The sequence below is a fragment of the Pteropus alecto genome, unplaced genomic scaffold (genome assembly GCF_000325575.1).
Source record: "Pteropus alecto unplaced genomic scaffold, ASM32557v1 scaffold71, whole genome shotgun sequence".
Taxonomy (NCBI): domain Eukaryota; kingdom Metazoa; phylum Chordata; class Mammalia; order Chiroptera; family Pteropodidae; genus Pteropus; species Pteropus alecto.
In genome coordinates this window covers 9,327,950-9,337,352 of record NW_006433024.1, presented here as the reverse complement: position 1 = coordinate 9,337,352, position 9,403 = coordinate 9,327,950, and positions in this window count along the sequence as shown.

Sequence of the window (9,403 nt, the reverse complement as noted above, 5' to 3'; positions counted from 1 at the left end):
GATCTTCTTGAATACTCCAGTGAATTATTATCAAGTGGAAATGCGTGTAATTAAGGTGGGCGGAAGGCGGGAATTGAATTATGATAAAACTCATGCCTGCTGATGTGTTTGATGACAGAGGAGGAAATCATAAAGGGAAAGATGATGAATTTCTGTCTTTTCTCTGGGAATAACTGACTTAGAATCAATGTAATGAAAAATTGTCAAGTGAACACAGAATGGCACAGGGGAAGGATAAGTTTCTGATGGAAATATATTAGCTCACAGCAGAGCCACACTTTCAGTTTTGATTTCCAGGGAGAAAATACCACCAAAAATGTATTATTTGGAGAACAACTATGATCATGTCACTTTCCTATCAAAAAGCTTGCAAAGACTTTTCCTCATTTCCTACAGAATAAAGTTCAAAGTCCTGAGCATGACGTTCAAGGACTGTTCTAAATTGACCCCAATCTCCCTCCCTAACTTTATCTCCCTGTATACCTAACATACATATATGAACATATGTGTGTACGTGTGTGCACACACACACACATACACACACATACATCTGCACCCCCGTACACTCCAGACCAAGCGTGTTACTCATTTTTTCTTAAATATGCTGTATGCAAGTATCCTACACATGACAGAATACCCTTCTACCAACCTCCAATGATCAGATTCCAACCCCACTTAAGGCCCGGTTCAAATATCTTTTCTTTCGTCAAGTCTTTTCCCAAAGCCAGAATTAATCTCTCTTTTCTAACTACTCCCATGGATTTTCTGTAGATGATAATAATACTTGTATTGCTAAAAATGCTTCACATTATTATTGACGGATTTTTTCCCTTATTGTGTGAAATCTTTGAGGGCAGAAGTCATGTCTTATTCCTTTTTGTAGCTTTTACAGTACCTAGTATAGTGCATTGCATGGCTCTAAAAATAAGTTCCACTTTTTTGCTTTGGCTGCTAGGAAGCCAAGAATTAAGTTTTCGGGCTCAATTACAGCAGCTCTTCGCTTGGGTTTTCTAGTACAACGATTCCCCGTCTTCCTTCCTTGATTCTTGACTCTTATCCTGACACTCTTATTTTGTTGTTCTGGTATATTTGGCCTTTTATTATAAGCTACTCCAAATCCATTTGGAAAATAGGTAGAAATAATAGCTTAGAAAGGTTGAATTGGAGTTAGTATTGCATGATGAAGATAAATGTAGACTTAACTTATCAGATGTTAGCATTGTCCAGGGTTTAGACTGGGGAGATAAAAAGAAATGAAAAATAGATCAGATAAAGATAATAATAACATCTCTATTGAGATTTGTGGCCCTTCAGAATTACTTTACATTTGGTCTCAGAAATTCCGTGAAGAATGTATGAGGTAGGAATCTTCGTTAATCTTCATTTAATCTGTTTGGTGTGGATTGAGGCAGATGGAGGCTCAGAGAGGTTAAGTGTCTTGCTCGAGTTCACACAGTCAATTAAAAGCTGCACTAGCTATAGCTCTTTGAATATCTTTGTTTCAAGTCTCTCGCTGTGAGTACCAATCTACAAAGGGTGAAGTATGGCCAGTGAATGTCCATTGTTTGGTTTGGCAGGTTTGGTGGGCTCGGAATGAGAGAGGCTATTAATGCTAATATAGTTGTGATTTCTGGCTTTCTCTATTTCCTCCCCACCTGAATTTCGGCCTCTGTTGGAGACTAGATTGAAGTGTGGCTTGGTTCAAAGAGCAATTATCATTGAAGATATATCAGTTAGGATACTTTTGGCTGCAGATAACAGAAAATCAAACTCAAAGTGGTTAGAAAGATAAGGTTATTGATTGACTCTCTTAACTGGAAGTCTAGGAATCAGCTGGGCTTCAAGGTGTGTTGCATCCAGTGGCATCTACCTCCCGCTATTCTCTTGATCTTGTTCTGTGTTAGCTTCATTCTTAGGCCACTAGCAGGATGATAGCAATGTTTCTAGCCCTCAAAAAAGAAAGAAAATCACTGCTAGGGGCTCTCCCAAGACAAGGAAACTCCCAGAAATCCCTAGCACTCAACTTTATAGCATAATGAAAAGTGTAGGCATCAGTTGATTGATTATGCTATGTTTACACTTTCTGAAAGACAAATATTGACAATGATTTGGAAACCAAAACTCTTAAATATTGCAAAGTTAAAGGAAAAATGGAAGGCATAAATGACATAAGCGAAGCCCCGAGATAATATAACTAACCTGGTTTCTTTTAAAATCTGTTATTATCTAGAACATCAGTTTCTATTTATATGTCACTAAAATATCCCTACTTCTTGGATCTTGGTACCTCAGATACCTAAGTATTTTAACACTTTCTGGTTCTATTTGGTGTTTTTCAGTTTTCATCCAGATGTTAGCTTTGTGTCAATATAGTGTTCATTTGGAGAGCACCCACCACTCACTGGTTTCTTAATTAATTACAGTTTTAGAGATAGAAGGATCTTGTGTTGGACTATAAGGAAATACACGAAAGAAACTGAGAATGAGAGAGGAAAGAGGGAGAGGAAGGGAGGGAGGAAGGAGAAGGAGGGAGAGAGAGGAGGAAGGAAGAGAGAGAAGGAGGGAGCAAGAGCAAGAGGGGCGGGGAGAGGCACGGGGCTCAGGACAAGGGTGCTTTTACCTGGGTATAAGAACAATGCTTTTCTTTCAAACCTCAAAGTATATAATATTGTTTTCTCTACGGCCAGAGAGAGAGAGAGAGAGAGAGAGAGAGAGAGAGAGAGAGAACTTTCTTTGTATTCTGTTGACCCAAAATGGATTATATGATCATCCCTGAGCTAATTGCTTGCGAGAAGATGGAATTAGCCAGCCAACCAGGCCCACCTGGGAGTGGGGTCAGTTTCTCCTAAGTCACGGGGGTGGCATGGAGGTGGGGGGTTGGGGTGAGGGTAGAAGATGGGAAGAAACATTACCTGATCAAAATAGGAGTGCTGGAGTTCTGCTAGTGCGCTCTTTTAAATGAACGCATGCTCTCTCTTCTGCTCATGGGGCTATGCCTGAGACACTTTGTCTAGCTACAGCCCTTCTTTTCCTCCCTCCTTCCTTCCTCCCTCTCTCTCTATTTCCCTCTCATTCTCTCTTCCTCCCTTCTACTCGTTCTTTCTTCCTTCGTTCATCAAATATCCTTTGCATCAGGCCCTGTGCTAGATAGACACTGGAGGTACCCAGGTGGTCAAGACACCACCGTCCTTCATGTGAGGGGCTCTCTTCTGACATATGTGGCCAGTGTCCTGCAGATTCCGTGAGCAACACCCCTCAGGTGTCCTATAGAGGTTATCAGCAGATAAAACACAGGCAATCCGTAGAGTTATGGCACTAATCAGGAAGTTTGTTTCATTTAAAGGAGAAGCAGCGAGGCAAGGAAGACTGATTTTTGTCCACCCAGAACCGAAATACCACATTAAAATGCCTCCTAGCACCGAGAGGTTTGTCCATTAAATTTAATTAAGCTTTCTTTAGAATCACATGTCTTGGGAGATCTATTACGCCCAGGGGACAAAGCATTTGCTTTTCCAGCCTTTGCCTTGCTCTCTGCATTATTCTTTCTTTCCGGAAAACCCCTGGGCCTCTATTGTTTAGCAGAGTGTTTATATTTAGTGGCCAAATACAGGTTTGTGAATTGTGGAAATTCTTCCCAAACAATCCTCCTGCAGTTTCTGGCTTCAACTGCCTCTTCAGCAAGAGCTCTGCGGTCCAGGAGCTTTGTTTTTCCCCTTTAAACAGAGTATCTTTAACAGAGATTTGCATTGTTTCACGGACAGCTTTTCTGGGCTTCTGAGATTCTTGTATCTCTCAAGCAGCTCAGACATTCTGGAAGCTGAAATTCCTTCAAAGGGACCAGCTGGGAGAGGCATGTGCCCAAGCCAGCCTCAGAGTGGGTGTGAATTCCTTGGTTCCAAAAAGGAGCAATTGTCTGATGGGCCGTCCATGCCAATGCTTACTCTGGCAACTTTCTCAGTCGTGGAACCCTGGCATGCTGTCGTGGAAATATTTCAGTGCTTCTCAGCTCTGGGGACCTGCTCCATCCTTCTCCACTCAGAAAAATATGCCACTCAGAGCTGCCACATTAATGCTGCCACTGACACCCCAAGTGACAGCATGACACCCGTATGCACACACACATTCTCTCTCATCCCCAAAATCACAGTGCAAAAAGTTGAAGAGGGTGACTGCTCCAGCTTACAACTGCCATTTCCCCAAGGGTGTTTCCAGAATGTTGATAGGGATTTGCTGGGATAGATTCTCTAGTCAAATGTGTTGATCAAGGCTGGGATTAAGCAAAAACAGGTGTACTGCAGGGCTTCTTGGAGGCTTTAATGTGCTAATGTGCCCTGCAAAGGGCTAGAAGATGTGGGAAAAGAGGAACTATAGTATTTGTGTTCTCCAGAGTAGTATGACCATAGAATCTTTTTTCCTTCACCTGGGACTGGAATTAAAGGGAACATTTTTTTTTTTTTTAAACATACAAACCCTCCTGGATTCTGGCTAGTTCTTCTTCCTATTATAAAAATGCTTTATTTTTGTTGGGTGTTTTTCTGTTGCTTTTGAAGCAGGGGTTCTGGGTATACCTAGTGAACCCTGCCAAAGACTTCTTTGCAAAGAAATGAGTGGCTTCCTGGGAGAAAATACATCCTAGGAAAGAAGGAATGAGACAGGCAAGCTGGACCCACTGGCAAAGCTTGACTCATCAGAGGGAAGAGACAAACTAGAGTATGGTGGTATCCCTCAACTGGCTTTGTCTTCTGTGCCCCATTGAATACAACATACCTTAGAACCAAGGAGAACAGCAGGGCTAGAAGTAAACACTCTGGCATGCTTTGGGGCTCAAGCATCACTGCTGTGGGGCCCTCTAATATAATTCAACGCAAAGAAGAAAGGGGGCTTTCTCTCATATATTGCAACAGAACCCTGAATAACTCTGGTCTGTGCCTCTACTATGGAGCAGTACCCAGTGGAAGGACTTGGGAGCGGGAGACTGGGAAGAAATATCAGTTGGCATGTGGTTACTGACAGGAAAGCTGACTATCCTGTCTGTACACATGTATGATGCTTCTGGAGAATCTCTGGGATAATCGTTGGTCACAGTTCTGCGGTAGCAAGTGGAGAGAAAGGCTACTTGGGCGTTATTCACGAAAAAATTCAGTTTATGTTCCTAGGCTGCTGAAGCTTAGAGAAATTTGATGGTTAAGATATTCATCTTTCAGCTTTAATAAAGACCTAAGTAACAATGTCTTTTAAACGTAGAAAATATTGTTCTCTCCTACAGAATTCCAAGCTAATCGGTTTCAGTTATCCAGGGAGGTTGTTCTGCCCTCAAAGTGTCCCAGGGACCCAGGTCCCCTCTTTCTGGTTACTTCACCATCCACTAGGGCCTCTTCCTGGGCTGTATGATCAAAGCGAGCTCAGCACCACAGCTCCACTGCAGCCAACAGGAAGGGGAAAGATGTAGAAGATAAGCAATTTGAAGAATTAATTTTAAAAAATGTCAAACACACAGAAAATAGAAATAATTTACTTTATCCAGATTGAACTATTATTAAGATTCTAGCATATTCCTTTTAAAGATGGGATCTGAAAGTTGCACATATCACGTCTCCTAATATCCCATTGTAAGAATTTAGTCAACAGGCTACACTGAGCTGCAGACCTGAAGACACGGATTCTATCTGAGTACGTGTGTATTCCAAAGTAGAAGAAAGAGGAATACCTTTAATGCTGATTACTCTATCAAGATCCGCAAAAACAAAATTGCCTTATGTTTGCCCTTTGAAACAAGATTTTAGAATTAGAATTCTTTTCCATCAGTAGGCCCTGGGTAAATGGCTGCATGACATTTGTCCTCAATTTAGGCTCAGCTGAATCAACAGAGATCAACACATACATTTTTCTGAGTGGGCTCCAACACTTTAGAAACCCTATTTGGACACATAGGTGACTGTGAGTTAGACATCCTTATGGAGAGAGCAAGAAGGCTGAAAGACAAATAGGGTTCTATTTCTGGGTACATTTAAGTCATCTGCTCTTTATGATTTGGGTCTTAGTTTCCTAGTCCATGGAATAGAATGGTTGATGATGGTCTTATCTCTGAAGAAAACGTCCCTATTGAAGTCTTTTGTGACAATATCATGATAAAATGGGAATTAGGTCAAGATGGAATGATTGTGGCTGGTATTGTTTAGGATGTGTTAGGGACTGAATGTTTCTGTCCCCCCACCACCCCCACCTCCCAATTCATATGTTGAAGCCCTAACTCTCAGTGTGATGGTATTTGGAGATGAGGCCTTAGGGTTAGATGAGGTCATGAGGGTGGGGCCCTCATAATGGGATTAGTACTATTAAAGAAGAGATGCCAAGTGAGATTTGACGGATGTCTCTGTCTCTGTCTCTCTGTCTCTGTCTCTCTGTCTCTCTGACTGTCTCTCTGTCTCTGTCTCTGTCTCTGTCTCTGTCTCTCTGCCTCTCTGTCTCTCTCTCCTTCTCTCTTATTCTCTCTCTCCCTCTCTTCCTCCTTTCCTCTCAAACACAGTAAGAAAGAAAATGTCTGCAAGCCAGGAAGAGAGCTCCTACTAGAAACTGAATTGGCTGGCACTTTGATCTTGGACTCTTCAGCCTCTCGAACTGTGTGAAATAAACTTTTGTTGTTTAAGCTACCACTCTATGGTATTTTGTTATGGCAGCCTGAACTGACTTGACATAGGATGCTTAGGTTACAGCAACAGAAACTCAAAGTGGCTTTTACAATGAAAAAATATGTTGGCTCACGTACCAACATCCAACAGTAGGACAGGCTCCGGGATTGATTTAGGCTGATATTTCCAGCTTTGTTTTCTGTGATTCTCTTGTCTCGGTCCTCTTCTGTATAACCAGTGTCATCTTCAGTGTGACATTGAGGTGACTGTAGTCATTCCAGTCCTTGTATCCCAGCCATGACAACACCCACACACAGACACTGGCTTTCCTGAAGTTCTCTTTTAAGAGTAAGGGCACTTTTTCTGGAAGCCCTCGTCAACTTTCTTATACAACTTACCTGCAAGAATGAGACGTTTATTCCTGCACCAATTCTTGTGGCCAGAGGAATGCCATGCTCTGACTGGGTTAGATATTAGTTTTTAAATCAGAGGGCAAAGGGGCCCTCTAGCAGTTGGTTTGGACTATTCAGAGTCTATCCCTGGGGCCAGAATCAAGTCCTCAGCCACTAGACCGCACTGTGGGAAGGGAAATAATGGTGTTCAAGAGATCACCAAAGTGCTTACCTCATGAGCCTTCAATTTTGCGTTATTAAAAGGGTTTGAAAATATAACCCAGGAAAATTTTCACATGAGCCAAGATCTTGTAAGCACCATCATTAAAAACTTCGTCCCCATATCTGTAAATTATTTTTATTACTAAGAAGATATGATATCTAATGCTATCACTAGAGGATCACCAAAATGAATGTTAGAAAAGTCTTTCTGTTCATCTATTTGTTGATAAGGGAAAACATGAATTTAGGCAGACATAATATGTATGCCTCTGACGAGTTATAGTATATATCTTGCCAACAGATTTTTCCCCTTGAAATGAACTCATTTGTGAAAGGATTTTGCTGGCTTGGTTAAAAACTATCCAAGGCTTGTAATATCTAAATGTCAGAGAACAATGGGATGCATGCATCTTGATTGCTGCAATAATTTGTACAAACCAAGGGGAAAAATTACTGATGGGCCGGATACTGCAGGTGAATAAGTAAGTCTTTTGGTACACTGAAGACTTTCAGAGAGATATTAGCTTTCCACAGTCATTAAGAAGATAGGACTTCACTTCCTGTGTCGAATAGCCTCGAGATTAGAAAATGGAGGCAGGAGCCTGAGATAGAGGTGCAGGCTTTTTTATTAGCTAGTCTGTGACTTTTAGCAAGTTACTTAAGCACTGTGAGACTTGGTTTCTTCCTCTGTAAAATGGGAATGATAATCTCTACCTTCTGAAGGTTTTGTGAAGATAAAAGGCAATCACATAGCTGAGCACAGTATCTCGGATATAGTCGGTGGTTAAGAAATGAGCTGTTATTAAAATGCCCAGGGCATTCCAGAGGCTGCTAGATGCTCCAGGAAGTGGGCTTTTAGGTAAATCTGGGCTTACTTGGATCAGTGAGCTCTTCTTGGTAAACTCTATCAAGCCAGAGACTGAACTGGTGGTATCTGCTACTACCCATGGTGACCACACATTAGGAAGTGTTTTGAGCCTGAGTTTCTCATGTAGATTCATGAGATGGACCAAAGTTTTATGTTAAACAAAGTGATTTTTGATGGAAAATGAGAGCCAAGGCTAAAGTAGAAAGATCCCTGGTCTGATATATCTTGCTGTTTTTTTTTTTTTTTTTGGTCTTCTTCATGAGTCCTCCTGAAGAAGTTGATGGAACGAGTGGAAGACAGCACATGAAAAATTCCTTCTCATTTTGTTCTGTTATTAAAAATTCAACTACCTTAAAATGTTTTTGGAAATGTATCATATTTTGTAAAAAAAAAATTTAAGTAACATAAAGAAAGTGAAAATTGCTCCATGATTCAAACTCCCCTGAAAATTGGTTCATATCATTCTTCTGAACTTTTAAGCATATGTAAATGTAATTAAACTATACATATTTTAATATAAGTGGGGAAATATTCTATATATCAGATTAGAAGAGGAGAGAGAGAGAAGTACACTTTTCTATGAAGCACTACTTTTCTACTTGATGTACATTTTTCAATGTTAATGCATAAAGACCTATCTTTTTTAACCGTAGCATAATATTTAACCAATCTCTTAGATTTTGGTTGTTTTGACCTTTCATTAATAAGAAAAAACAAAGGAATGAACATCTTGTGCACATAACTTTATGTACTCATCTGGTGTTCTTGTTTTTAAGTAGCTCGTCAAGCTTGTAAAAATGCAAAACAGATCTTGGAGCACAATATAGTAAATATGGCTGCAGATTGTGGACAAATTACCAAATCTCACATGAGAAAAGCAACCCCAGCTACTTAAGTTTAGCTGAAATCTCACCAGCCTGTGGGCCTTTTGTTCAAGAAGCCAAAGTTTTCCTTGGGTGCAAGAAAGATTTTTCCAGCATCCTGCAGTTTCCACAGGTTCCCATGGATTCTAGAAATTACTGTCACTTGGGTCATTTCTAGAACTACCCAATTTTCCTCCACTGGGCTCAGTCCAGCAGCTGTACCAAAGAGGACTTAAACAGGCAAAACTTTCTTCTGTCTCTCAGAGGCTTCATGCAACTAGACCACAGAAGGCTACAGCAGTTGGTGAGTTTTGGAGCAGTTTATTCTTTTTGATGCCAGCAGGTAAATTAATTTTCGATATGGATATTTTCCTATCTATGTATCTATGTATCTATGTATCTATGTATCTATGTATCTATGTATCTATG